This window comes from Macaca nemestrina, chromosome 10 (genome assembly GCF_043159975.1).
Source record: "Macaca nemestrina isolate mMacNem1 chromosome 10, mMacNem.hap1, whole genome shotgun sequence".
In the NCBI taxonomy this organism is placed as follows: domain Eukaryota; kingdom Metazoa; phylum Chordata; class Mammalia; order Primates; family Cercopithecidae; genus Macaca; species Macaca nemestrina.
In genome coordinates this window covers 125,082,666-125,097,266 of record NC_092134.1, presented here as the reverse complement: position 1 = coordinate 125,097,266, position 14,601 = coordinate 125,082,666, and the positions used below count along the sequence as shown (strand labels likewise).

At 36.4% G+C, this 14,601-nt stretch overlaps 1 long non-coding RNA gene across 9 annotated transcripts in view; it reads left to right on the top strand.

The window, feature by feature from the left end:
- Positions 1-14,601, top strand: part of LOC105481494 (uncharacterized) — a 113,222-nt gene that overhangs the window by 53,936 nt on the left and 44,685 nt on the right. For 8 of the 9 annotated variants that reach the window (XR_011609314.1, XR_011609316.1, XR_986978.2 and 5 more), the window contains 2 exons: positions 8,219-8,251; positions 9,125-11,188. This is a non-coding gene — a long non-coding RNA (uncharacterized lncRNA). Of the gene's footprint in view, positions 1-8,218; positions 8,252-9,124; positions 11,189-14,601 lie in introns of those variants that run through there. The other variant, XR_011609315.1, reaches the window with a different exon arrangement.

Sequence of the window (14,601 nt, the reverse complement as noted above, 5' to 3'; positions counted from 1 at the left end):
TAATCTATGTGAAGATGGCAGCTGCTGAGATAATAAAATAGATTTTCTCGAAAAAAGAAGCAAGCGATTTCAAGCTGCTAAAGTGCCTTATAGTGCAGAGAAAAGAAATTTACATAGTCTTAGTCATAGCAGTTAAATACATGGGATTTTAAATGGAGGAATATATATGTATATATATGTGTGTGTGTGTGTGTCTGCGTGTGTTTGTGTATATATATATTTGTGTATATTCCTATTTTTTTATATATATATATTCCTATAATCCAGGTGTATATATTCCTTATCTTTTATATATATATATAATATATTATATATATATATATTCCTATAATCCAGGCATATATATTCCTTATCCAGAATATAAATGCCTGGATTATAGGCTGATTTGGGTCAGCTTGGGCTTTGGTTTTGGCTACTTCTCAGGTGTGGTAGTGACCAGAAGCAAGGTGCAGTACCTTTACAAAGCAGACAGTCTAATATAAGAATTTCTCATGTTAAGGAGGGATTTCAGAGGAGGGCTTGGCAAACCAAAACAAAACCAAATATAAATGAAACAAAACACTATAACCCCTTTTGAAGATGACTGCAAGAAAGCATAAGGGTACCTTGGCACTAAATAGCCTGTGAGAAAAAAACAAAAACCAACCAAACAAACAAACAAAAAAAAACTGATGTCCTGAAGAAGTCGTGATTATGGGCTGGCCCTCACAAGGGTTTTCAGCCTTGTTCCCAACAGCGAGAGTTCACGCCTTTCCTTTGTTGGTGGGGCTCCCAGATTGGTGGTGCCCCCTAGTGCCCAGCAAACGCAAATGCAAATCCTTGAGCGTTAAGCCTCTGTATTCTACTTTTGAATCCTCGAAAAACTTCTTGAGGGCAGTAACAAGGCAAAGTAAAAACTAATTAGGTATCAAGAATATGGCCTGGCGCGGTGGCTCACTCCTGTAATCCCAGCACTTCGGGAGGCCAAGGCGGGCGGATCATCTGAGGTCAGGAGTTCGAGACCAGCCTGGCCAACATGGTGAAACCCCATTTCTACTAAAAATACAAAAATTAGTCAGGCGTGGTGGCGGGCACCTGTAATCTCAGCTACTATGGAGGTTGAGGCAGGAGAATCGCTTGAACCGGGGACGGAGGTTGTTTCAACCTGGGCGACGAACGAGAATCTGTCTCAAAAAAGAAAAAAAATATCAAAAATATAAGGCATCTGAATGAGAAACTAGAGAAACAAACTTGAAAAGATATTCCAGATACTGGAAATATCAATATAAATAAACATTTCAAAAATTATATTTACAAGGTTTAAATGGCAGGGCACAGTGGCTCACAACTGTAATCCCAGCACTCTGGGAGGCCGAGGTGGGTGGATCACCTGATGTCTGGAGTTCTAGACCAGCGTGGTCAAGGTGATGAAACCCCATCTCTACTAAAAAAATACAAAACTTAGCCGGGTTTGGTGGCATGCACCTGTAGTCCCAGCTACTTGGGAGGCTGAGGCAGGAGAATGGCTTGAACCTGGTAGGCAGAGGTTGCAGTGAGCTGAGATCACACCACTGCACTTCAACCTGAGTGACAGAGCAAGACTCCATCTCAAAAAAAAAAAAAAAAGTTTCAAAGAAAAAAAAGATAAACTTTAAAATATCACCAGAGTACATGAAAAGAAATAAAAATTACATAACAGAGTTGAAAAATATTCAAATATAATTTCTAGAGATGAAAATACAAAATAATTAAAAATTTACATTTAATACACATATTTGTACCACATGAAGCGAGCTAAAGAGATAATTAGTGACCTGGAAGATGGGAAATAGTATACAGAGTACAGAGGCAATTCAGGGAAACAAACAAAATGGAATTCGTCTTGAAAAAAATAGAAGACTTTGTAGATAGAATGAGAAACCATAATATGCCTCTAACAAAGCTCCAGAAGGAGCTAAGAGAGATAATGGGGTAGAAGCAACACTGGTAGGGATAAAAGCTTAAAATTTCTGGAATTAATGAAAGATGCTAATGTATCCATCCAGATTCATGAAGTCAACAAATCTGCTCTGCAGCAGAATAAAGAGTTTCATACTAGACACGGTGTAGTGGAATAGAAAACATTAAAGTTAAAAAATTGAAATTTAAAACGGCTAGAGGTACAGAGATGATACCTTCAAAAGACTGGAGACTAACTTCTCAATAGATAATGGAAGCCAGAAGACAGGAGAATAGTATTGTCAACATGCTACAGAAAAAAACATGGAATGATAACATCAATTAATCTGAAAGAAGAAAAGGATGGCAACAGGAGGAAACAGATTAGGTACAGCATATAAATTGACAAAACAGAACAAGTAGTTACACTACATTTAAAGAAACCAGTGTCTAAAAATAAAGATTACATAACTTGATTTAAAAAGATTGTATGATATTAACAACAGCCACATCTAAAACACAGAAAGAAAGAAAAAGAATAAAGGACATATGCCATGCAAATATTAATTAAATAAAATTTAAGTGGTTGTGTTATATCAGAAATAAAGACTTTAATGTAAAAATTTTGATTGACCAAAAAAAATTATCAATAGTAATTGTGAAAATATGTGAACTAAATATAACAGAAATATAAGGATAAACATAATGGGATATTTTTAAATACTTTTCCCAATAAATAGTAAGGAAGATAGTCACAAAATCATTAAAGATATAGATTTGAAAAAACAACCATATTAACTACACATCTCTATCACTGTATCCATCTATCTATATAAATAAAATACATATATGTAATATACACACAAATATGTGTGTGTATATGTGTATACACCCCCAAGCATACACAGATACACATACATCTATATGTATGTATGTGTGTGTATATATGTCTGTGTGTGTGTGTGTATATATGTATGTATGTGTATATATATATAAATGCTTTCTCCAGCAACTGGATAATACACAATTGTTTTAAGCACACGTGAAACAGTTGTCAAAATTGCTCTTTTTCTGGGTCATAAATTGAATGTTATCTAATAGTTAAGAATAAAAAAATGACAATTAAGCTAGAATTAAATAAAGATAGCCAGACAAAGTCTATTTAATTGAATATCAAGACTAAGTAATATTAGTATAAAAGAAGAAAGTATAAAAAGAGCTGAATGATGATAATGAAAATGTTAGCACATAAGAAAAAACATGGAAGGCAGCTAAAGCCACACAGAAACAAATTTTATATACATATATATAAAGTTTTTAATATATGTATAAAATTTTAGACAGAGACAGAAAGTGTTGGAAATTAATGAACTACCAATCCTGATGCATTAGAAACAGAACAGGCAAAATCAAAAATGGAGTCAGAAATTATTATTATGCATCAGAAAAATATATAATAAAGAGAATCATAAAAACCAAAAATTGATTTTAAAAAGGCAGCTTAAGTTGATTATTCCTCAGATTAGACTAGTTACGACAAAAGAAAGAAGTCCCAAGCAAACTATGTCTAGAACTAAATGGAAACATATCTCCAGATTCTAAAGATATTAAAGAGACATTAATAGGATAATATGAAGAAACTTTTAGTAATAAATTTACACATTTAGACAACATAGATAAATTTCTAGAAACATCTGATCATCCAAAAGTGACTCCAGAAGGAAGAGAATAAATAAATAGTATGCACATAGACATTAAGAAACTAAATCATTAATCAAAAGCCTTCCCACAAAGAAACTCCAGTCCCAGATGGCTTCATTAATAGGTTCTGCCAAATATTCAAGGAAGAAATAATTCTATCTTATCAAACTTTCTGAAACTAGAAATAAAGAAAATACTCCCCAACTCATTTTGTGAGGTTAGTATAACCGTGACAAAACTCCTGAAAAGAGTATGTATTTCAAAAAAAACTAAAATTCATACCCCTTTGACTCATAGATATAAGTGTAAAACTCCTAAGTCAAATATTCGCAAATGAAATCTAGAAAAATCTGAAGAAAAAATATTACATCATCTCTGGTAAAAACCCAAGAACGTGCTGCAGTTCAGTTTTGCATTAATTGCTTAGAATCAGCAAGACCCCACAGGTTTAAAAGGCAGGGTTCCCAACAAGACTGCTCTTACTGCTGACACCAGAAACACTTTGAGTCTCCCACATTCCCAAACTCACACTTCTGACCAGCTGGCTATAAATTCAGGGGTTTCCCCCAGGCCTCTCAATTTTGATCGCTTGCTAGAACATCTCAAAGAACTCAAGAAAGTACTATACTTAAAATCACAGATTTCTTTTTTTTTTCTTTGTAAGGTATACAGATTAGGAGAATCAACCAGATATAAAGACCCATAGAGACCAAAGAGAGGTTGGTTCACTGCTAAGTCAATCAGTATAATTTACTACAATAACAGACTAAAAGAGACAAATCTTATAATTCTCTAAACAGATGAAGAAAATAATGCATCTTCCAGGTGTGATAAATTCAACTTCTATGCATGATACAACTCTTAGTCATTCACAACTGAATGAGAGCCATTCTAAATACTTCCCTGTCCCATGCTCAGTTTGTATATACAAATGGTCATTAAGAGCTAATATTTCTAAGTGCGTTTTCTATTGGTTTTCTCTATACCTGATGCTGTCCTGTTTCTGGCCCCTGTTATCTCTCATTATTTTGATTGACCTATTTTCTTTTAATGTTGCTTATTTTCAATTCATCCCCCAAACTTTCTAGTATGTACATCTGTTTAAGCCCTTGCTCAATATTTTTCAATGAGTTTCCATGGTTTACAACATATAATTTGATACTTTGGAGCTCCCTATACCACTGAACAAATAATCTTCCACATATTAATGATAAGTTAGAAGTATCAAGCTTCCAGTTTGAAAAACTGTCACGTTTAACCATATTTGGGGAATTTATAGTAGCAAATATATTAATTCTAAGAAAAATAATAGTTTACATTCGTATAATACATAATAGTCTGTTAAGTGCTCATATTTGTATTATGACATTTTATAAGAGCACGTGTTATTACCCCTTCCTTCCTGATGAAATAACGAGACATAAGAAGTAATTTGTCCAACTAAATGGCAAAACTGGAAGTAGAACTCAGCTCTTGGATTACAAGTTTAATACTTTTTCTTTCTAAATACAAGTAACATTTTCTGCAGGAATTTGCCTCAGAAAGTCATTCCTCGGTATCTTGTAACTACTGGTATTTGGCCACTGTCTGCTGCGTTTCTGTTTGTTTGTTTTACATTTGCCCTTTTCCTGGCCCTTCTGTCCTATTTTGCCTGGCTACTGGACACTTTCACTTGCTTATCTTTCTTGTCTATGCATGTGCCGAAAGAATAGTGGAAAGGCAGGAGATAACAGTTGACTTTGCTCTTTACCCGTCTCTTCATCTGGCCCCATCACACAATATATTTTATTAGTATTCACCCTAGAGAATCTGTACAATGATGCCTGTGGTTAATAAATAACTAGATTAGGTCATTTTTAATAATTTATATAGTCTGGTTCTCTTTCTTTGTTTTTTTAAAGAAGAAAACATTCTTACCAATGCATGAACTTAGTTAAATTTAAAATAATTTGATGAAGTAATATCTCTGAAAAGCATTTATTATCTTCTATGGAATTCATACTACCTTAGGTACAGTTTGCTGCTCTTTAAATCTAAGAATAGTTTATAACATAGTAAATATACCCAAGAAAATTAAGTTCATGTTTAAGGTCATTGTATGCTGAAATCACTTTTCTAACCAGCCACTTTCATAACTCTGAGAAAAAAAAAAAAACACAAAACAAAACAAAACAAAAGAACAACCAAAAACAACTAGCTTTCTTCTGCTGTTATACAACAATCAACACAGAAGATTTCTGTGACCAAATGTGTAAGGGTTACTTCCCACTCATCAAGCAAGCAATCAATTCTGCAGCGGACGCCAGTTGGGTCTCCTCCAACCTGGTTTCATTCCAAAACTACCCACATTTAAGACAGCGTATGAAGATAGATCGTGCACAAGTTGAGGTTGCAGTCTCACAGGACTGCCTCCACTTCTGATGCCAATCGCAAGTCCGGGTTGTTTTACCTGTGCTTCTTTTTTTTTTTTTTTTTTAAATTATAGTCTAAGTTCTAGGGTACATGTGCACAATGTGCAGGTTTGTTACATATGTATATATGTTTACCTGTGTTTCTGACTGACCAGTGATAAACTGGAGATCCCACAGTCTCCTCCTTGGGTTTGATTATTTTGCTAAAGTAGCTCAGAAAACTCCTGGAAATGCATTTACCAGTTTATTATAAAGGGTAGAGATGAAGAGTTGCATGGGATGAGGTATGGGGGAAGTGGTGTGGAGTTTCCATGCCCTTTCTTGGTGTGCCACCCTCCAGGAACCTCCACTTGGTGAGCTACTGGGAAGCTCCCTGAGCCTGTCCTTTTGGATTTTTATGGAAGCTTTATTACTTAGGTATGATTGATTAAACCATTGGCCATTGGTGATCAACTTAGTCGTTAGCTCCTCTTCTCTCCTTGGATGTGGGAGTGTGGGGCTGAAAGTCCCACCCCTCTAATCCTGCCTTGGTCTTGGTAACCAGCTCGATCAGACCCAGAAGTTACCTAGGGGGCTGCCAGCCACCAGTCAATTGATGAGCATGCAAAAGACATTTACCAGTTTGGAGATTCCAAGAATATAAGTAGTTGTCTGTTAGTGGACAGCAACAAAACCATATATATCTTTCATGATATTAAAATGGCATTCTAGCGCTCGATTGAAACTTTTTAATAATGAATTTGGCAGACTTTTCTGTATCCTTACTGAAAATTTCAAATGTGTAATTAATTAATATTGGAACTTTGATTGATTGTCTATTGCCCAATGTGTATATTTCAAAAGCCTAAGCCCTTTTAGCTACATAGATGATCTTTAGTGTTTTCAATGGTTTGTTGCTGAGTATTTATACTGGATATTGTGGTATGTTTCAAATGATAGAAAATAAGAACAGACATGAAAAGTGCAAACTTCTTATAATTTACTTTGTTTCTATAGAAGTGATACATTAAATCATCTATGAAGTATATCAAGTAAACCTAAATAGCATGGATTTTTAAGTTAAAAATATGAGAATTAATATACTGAAAATCCCCATGGGAAGTAACTATATGTCACTGGTGCCAAATTAGAAATCTCCAGGTTATAAGATCATAACCCCTAGAGGAATATTTATCTGTATGTTTACTTAATATCTAACAGCATGTGAAATTTATTTATTAATATGCCTGCAGGTTTCTCTCTAATCCCACTTCTCAAAGATGCACACACATAGATATAAAGCCAGGAGGGGGTGAATTGCCCTGCAACTGTTTCCATCTAAGTTGAAAAATATGGTTATAATGGGAAAAGCAAAAGTTGTTCTCCTTCTGACCTTGAACATTTTTACAGACCCAAAATAAAATATGTGAACAAATTCAAAGGCCATCTCCTCTACAACATCTTCCTTGCAATATACTTGGCCCCATCTAATCAGCACTGATCACACTCTCTTTGATTATAATGCGACTATAGGCCTTATTTTATCATCCCTTCAATTATAGTTTATTTATATTCCTCTGTTTCTTTTGAATGTTCTGAAGTGATAGAGATCTTGTGATAATTTGTTTTAATACATGACACATAGCAAAATGACTTTGCACATTGTCATTTACTAAATATTTGTTAAATGTGTTTGGTTCTAATTGAATTATATTTACATATGCAAAAACTTAAACATGTAAACCATTATTGAGGGTAATGATATTAAAAGAAAAGAACAAACATTTTTTAATGGCAAAGAAATACATTTTAGAAAGTTTAGAATGTAATTTTCCAAAATATTTTATTTTTGAAGTGAAGTTATGATTGTATTTTTGAAGTGAAGTTATGATTGTATTAAAAGCATGGTTATCTGACATAATTTTTACCTATACAAAGTTTAGAATTGAAACAACTGAATAATTTAAAACAAAACACATTTGCTTCAATTTTCTATCGATTTAGGGTATAACTATTGATTTGGCTTGAAATATCCAATGATTGCCTCAGTGCTATATTTTATTTAGCACCTATGGACTTAGCTACAATGAAACAAATCTTTTTGAAACAGTAACAGCCAGACTGCATGCAATAGTAATATCAGACATCTGTATATTGCCTTATACTTATATAAAAGTGCTTTTACATAAATTATTTTATTTGGTTCTCAGGTATGGGAAACGGAGGCAGAGAAACTGAGAAAGGTAGGAGAAACTCACACTTTATAGAGATAAAAGATAGGATTATATTTGGCGTATATATATGGATTTTTTTGCAAATACCTAAATAGCTTGCACAAAAGCCTCTTGCCTATATAAGTTTAATTGTTCTAAAATGAAGGTAAAATTTGAAATTATGACAAACTTATTTGTATACACATGGAACTTGTTGTTCACTTAATGTTGCCAAGTAGTTGAAAGTAGAAATCAGACATTTATAATGATGGCTTACAGGATTCGAAGATTTCATTGCAGTAAAGACTGTGAATATATAAAATTTGAATTTGACCAAATGGAGATGATTTTAAATCTTTCAGATTACTGAATCAGTTTCTGTTTCAGTAATAGGAGTAGACAAGAATGAAGGCATCAGGTAAAGAGACCAGTGTGGTGTATAAATATGCCCAAGTCTTGTAAAAGTACCATGGGAATATATAAAAGAAAGTTACCCATTCTAACAACGGGATTAAGGGAAGTTTGCACAACAGAGGTGGGTCTTGAGAGTTCAATAGAGAAATGAGTAAGACCATAAATAAAAGCTCTCAAATGTAAAATTACACATTACGGTTGACAGTCTGCTACATGGTAAGGTGCATGGAAGAAAATAATAGAAAATCCAACTTAAAAAGTGGAATTGGGTTTGATTATGAATAGCTTTGAATTTCACACTAAAGATTTTGGCGGTCTTTGTAGGCAACGAAGAGTTTTTAATTAATTTGTTCTAGAAAAATAAGTGAAAAACTATTTTAGTTAGGAAACTTTACTCTGATTGGAGATGAGAAAAGTGTTGAGAACGGAATCTTAGGGCAGCGCTTTCCACATACCTAATAATATGTCACGAAATGTTAACTTTTGCAGGGTACACTGTGCCGAGCTGATGACACTGTTTATGACTGTGGGTCACCAGCTTCCTAAGATCTGCTCCTCTGCACCTCCCTAAAGGCGAAGAGAATCAGTATCTCTCTCACTCAAATGCATCAGCTCCACAGCAAAGTGCCTTGTATCTCTTTTGGGAAATACCCTGCCTTTGGGAAAGAAAGGAGAACAGGAATTGATGAAGAAAAGGGAGAAAAGGGGACAAAAAGAAGACAAAAGCAGAACAGAAGCAGAAAAGCGTGGTATTCTAAGTGAAGGAAGAAGCTTTTTAAAGAGGGAGTGAACCAAGAAGACTTGACAGCTGTTGAGAATTCCAATTGTGTGGGAGCTAAGGAGAGGGCACTGGTTAGGGCAAGTCCTCCCTGGTTTTGTGTTAGAGGCACTTTGAGTAGCAGAGGGGCATAGAAGGCAGATTAGGCAGTGACAGGGAGGTATGAAAGTGGTATGTGTGGTTTGCTGCACTTAGACAAAGCTTGTGGGGGAAGGTAGAAAAGCAATGGGCTGGAATGGGTGGAAGGACACTTTGGGGATTTGAAGACCTGCCTGAGTGTGTGCTAGGTGCAGATTGAAGGGAAGATATAAGAGGAGAGAATGGAACTGAAAACATAAAAGACAAAATGAAATAATTGGCAAAGCAAAATTCAGGCAACCAGGAAAGAACAGGATCAAATGTATGTAGACAGATTAAACTTGGTTAAGAATATACTTTTCTTAGAATAGACAGAAAGGAGGAACATTGATAAAAGGTAGAGGGAGATTTTGAAGGGTGCTGAAGACCCTAGAGAGTATTCTCCCTCAATAGCTTTTGTTTTCTCTGTAAAATATGATGTGAGAAGGATGGTAATCATTCAGCAATTCCTACTGGGGAAAAGGACAGACGACAAGGTGGAGTGAGAGCGCGGTCAGATGACTCTATCAATCATGTGCTCAACACTGTGCTAGGTGCTGTAGGGGATATAAAATATGTATGATGTGATTCCTGCCCTCAAAGGGAAACACACACACACACACACACACACATTCTCTCTCTCTCTCTCTCTCTCTCTCTCTCTCTCTCTCTCTCTCTCTCTCTCTCCCCCTCACACAAACCTATAAGGGTAAGGGAATCTTTTTGAGTTGAACTCTGATTTAATGAAAAGCATAATAAAAGTCCTATGGAAGAATTGGAGAGGGGGCAGTAAAGACATTGAGAAAAGCTTTATGCATTATTTAAACAAACAGAGGAACAGATTGTAGGAAGCAACGGAACCCAGCAAGAGGATGGCATGCACACCAGCTAGTTGGGAGATCCTGAGATAGCAGAGGAAGTGAGTGATGGGAAGAGGAAGGCAACATGACTGAATAAATAGGAAAGGACCAGAGTATAGAGCACTGGTAGAAAGGATGGAGGTGCATGAAGATTAATTAGGTATTTACATGCAAGATGGAGGAGAGTGTGAAGATAATAGAAGCAGAAAAATAATAAGGCAGGAAACGGTTGCAGCAAACCAGATGTGAGGCTATGCAAGAGTAATGCCAGTGCCAGAGTGAAGAGAAAGGGGTGAATCTGAGAAATATTCTGAAGGAAGATTTGCTAAAATAATGTGACAGATTGGATATTGATTGGGAGGAAAGAGAAGAGTAACATGTGCATTTAGGTTTTTACTTCTGGGAGACAGAAAAATGTTGCTGATGTTGAAATAGAACATCTGTGAAAGCAAGGCAGATTGGGGCTTTTTGAAGTTTGGTGGGAGAGTAGTGAATATTATCGGTAGGTTTTTGGCATTTCAAGTCTATAGGGGGAAAGGATAGCGGTTTATAATTTGGATTAACACCAAAAGGTCATAAATGAAGCTCTGAGAAAAAAGAAGCTCTTTGAGAAAATGTGTGAAGGACAGAGGATCAGAGCGAGGGTTTGAGTTGCAAGGGGCATTTCCAGTTAGAAATCAAGAGTACACATGGAGCCTGACAAAAAGGTAGAATAACTGGCCAGAGCCTATGACGGACTAATGAATTGACATGTCCTGAAACCAAAAAAGAGAAGAAAACTTCAAGGAACATAAGAATTAATTGCAGTAAAAGTTTTGAATAAATAAAATATATAAAAATCCATTGAATATGACCAAAAGGAGATGATTTTAAACCTTTCAGAGATCAATTTCAGTGAAGTGATAGGAGTAGATGAGAATGAAGGCACCAGGTAGAGAGACGGTTGGTGTATAAATATGCCCAACTCTCTCTGAAGGACAGCATATTAGAATTTCTAAGATAGTCCTGAGAAAGTACTTTAGTGATCACCGCTGAAATTGATGGAGTGTTGCAGTAGACCCCGATGTCCCCAGACGCTCCAGTCATCCAGAGTAGCTCCATTTCATATTATGGGTATGTGCGTGAGTGCACGTGCCTGGGTGTATGTGTGTGTTCACACATATATAGATTTAGGAATTTCAGATATCTTATCTAAAGAGGTGCTTTTTGCTAAAATAAAACAAACACTTAATAATCTGCTCTAGAATTTTGGAAATCAATAAGAAAATAATACTAGATTAGTGCTACCAAGGATTATGAGGAAATTTTAAAACAGGATATTAATAACTCCCAATATATTAGAGAAAATAGGCTGTGGATTCATAGATATCTCATTTTTAACTTTGGTTCTGTTGACTAGCTATGCATGTGAGTTACTTAACCTCTCTTAACCTCAGTTTTCTCCTGTCTGAAATGTACCAAGTCGTATTTGCTGCATAGTGTGATTGTTAGGATTCACCAGGAGGAGACAAGGGTACTGGTTTCTTTTGTCTCAAATTTCCCTTTCAGTGAGCGTGGTCTTTACAAACGAAACACTCGGCCATACAGAAGATGAAATTGGATGTTCTATCATTAAGTTTTATCTTGAGCTCCCATCTCTACTGGTGGCAGAAAATTTACTCATTCCGAGATGAACCCAACAGTTTAGTTTTCTTAGACATTTTAGGATTAAACCCAGGTAAACTCATGATTTACATCTTCACACATTTTCCTCATTGTAACTTCAAAGATCCCATAGATACCGCTTGGCTTCTGGGTCAGGCATTCAGTCCGTGGTCAGTTTGTTTGTCATTGGCATCCAGTGGGATTTGTCCTCTTATCTGTCCCCGGAGTGCTTGCCGTCCTCCATGCATGCACCGGCTGATGTGTAAACATGTCCTGTGGGGTAATTCAGGCTGAATCTTCCATAGGGTGGCATCTTCTTACCCTGACCAAGCCTCTCCTATCTCTTCACAAAATCTTTCTACCTGCTCAAATCTATTTGCCTTCTCACGGACGTGTGAAAATGTGGCTGTCTCTTGGCATCAGGCTAAGATCTGCATCTGTTTGGGAGACTACCCCGAGCTCCTTTGGACTTCATGTAGACTCATTGCTGATCTACCTCTCAGGTACCCTCTTAGATACTTTTTGCCCAAACATACTGTCCTTCCAGACTCCATTGTGGGAATTTAAAACTGTGCTCTTGAATTTACAAATCTAGCTGAGATTTATCTGCTTTTCCCCTCTGGGAAACCATAGGAAAAAGAGAACAGCTTACAGAGAGTTGGGGTTTTGTTCAGACTTACACCGATGCTCAGAATCTATTGCTCTTGCTTCTCCTCACCTTGCCCTGAATGCACCCCTTTCCTTCAGGCTCTTCTGTGTTTTTCTGGTGTGGGAAAACACGCTGGTTGCTCCTAGTCATGCATATTTACAAAACTTTTCTGCTTCAGCCTGGATCTATAGTAGGGAAAATGTCTTTGGATGTTTTGCCACCTTAGCAATCTACTTGTAACCTGGCCTTTGATCGTGCTGGACAAGTTGGTTGAAGGAGGGCCTGTCAAGTCGTTCAGGAGACGCAGGGGCCCAGTTTTATGCCAATTGATGGCTCTGTAGTCTTCCCTGAGTATTGTGTTTTCCTTTTGTTTCGTTTGTTTTTACATTAAGCTACTTACACAGGCGTGGCTCACGAAGGAAATGAATTAACTTGGATCTTGGAGGTTTGAAAGCTAATTACAGGGAAGTTTGAGGATACTGCAGCAGCCTGAGCCATTCTGCCCTCCTGGTTCTGTCATGCTAGTATAATTTGGTTCTTCTGTCAACTTTTCAAGCACAGATTGCTAACTAGGTTGATTAATAATCATTCAAAATGGAATATCCCTATTGGACTGCTTTCACTTCAGTCATAGTTTCCTGGTATAGTCATCTGACACCAGAATAGCTGAGGAAACTGCCTGTAGCAGCTTCCCTCAGAAAGGGGCACCGAAACTGGTTATTATTTTGAAGCTTCTGGGCAACCCCCAGAAACTGTGATGGTGGAAAAGAACAAGCTTTTTTGATCTGTGGAAACTTCTCCTCATCCTGGCATTCTCTCTCTCTAACACACACATTCATATATACACACACACACACACACTCACACACTCACACACACAGACACACTCCTTCCCATGTGTTTAAGCAATATAGAGTCATCACCCCTCTTGGTGCTATAGCCCTGGGAGCAATTCGCCCTTGAATTTGGCCTTAATTCTAGTTATCTAAACAGTTTGCTCTGCAGGACTTTCTGTCTCTTTCAGGGCCAACTCTGGGCCTAATTCAGTAGTATTTATATTTGCCTATAACTTTGTAATTCATCCAGGGTTCATACTAAGCAACATAAACCAAATTTATGATCCCTTATTTCTTAGAAGTCTCTTTTCGTGCAAAAGGCACCTGCCTCCACCATCCAAATGGATAGTTGTTTTTGTTTGTGTTTTTCCATAAATAGTAGGGATACTGCTCTATAAAGACTTTGAGAACTCACTTTCCTTACTGTTCCAGGCTTTTGGGAAAATATATGGAATATTGACATGAACTGCCTACATTTTTCTCTGCTAGAGAACTAGTGCATTCAAACTCATATGTTTTGATGTCTTTGGTTTATAAAAGATTTGTTTGTTAGATCTTCTTAAAAAGAAAAAAACAAAACAAAACAGACCACAAGTTTATTTATGTTAAAATTCTGAGGGTAAGGCAAAAGGAGAAAGAAAAGTCACTGGGAATAGGCCTAGTCCTGAAAAAATTATGAAGACATACATTCTAGTCCTCAGAGAATTAAGCTTGTTTTTAAAAGAAAGGATGTTTTTGTCTCTTCTATGAGTGGAAGAATGAAAGCTCAGAGAAACTGGCTATCAAGACTGAGGTAAAGCCAGAGTGTTGAGGGCTCATCCCTTGGAGAGCTTTACTCTCTTCTTCAGAAGAAGCATGAGAGAGCAAGAGGAGCATGCGCTTTGGTGTCAAACTGTAACATTTTATATTTTGCATGACACAAGTGAAAACTGGAACCATCATAATTTCCTGCCCCAATGGTAAACAACCCTGCAAAAAAGAAAATTTAACTCAATTATGTGTTCTAGAAAATACTTGCTACTGGAAGATAAGTCTGTGACCCAATGAAAATAGTATAATAATTTGCTCATCAAGGCTCAATT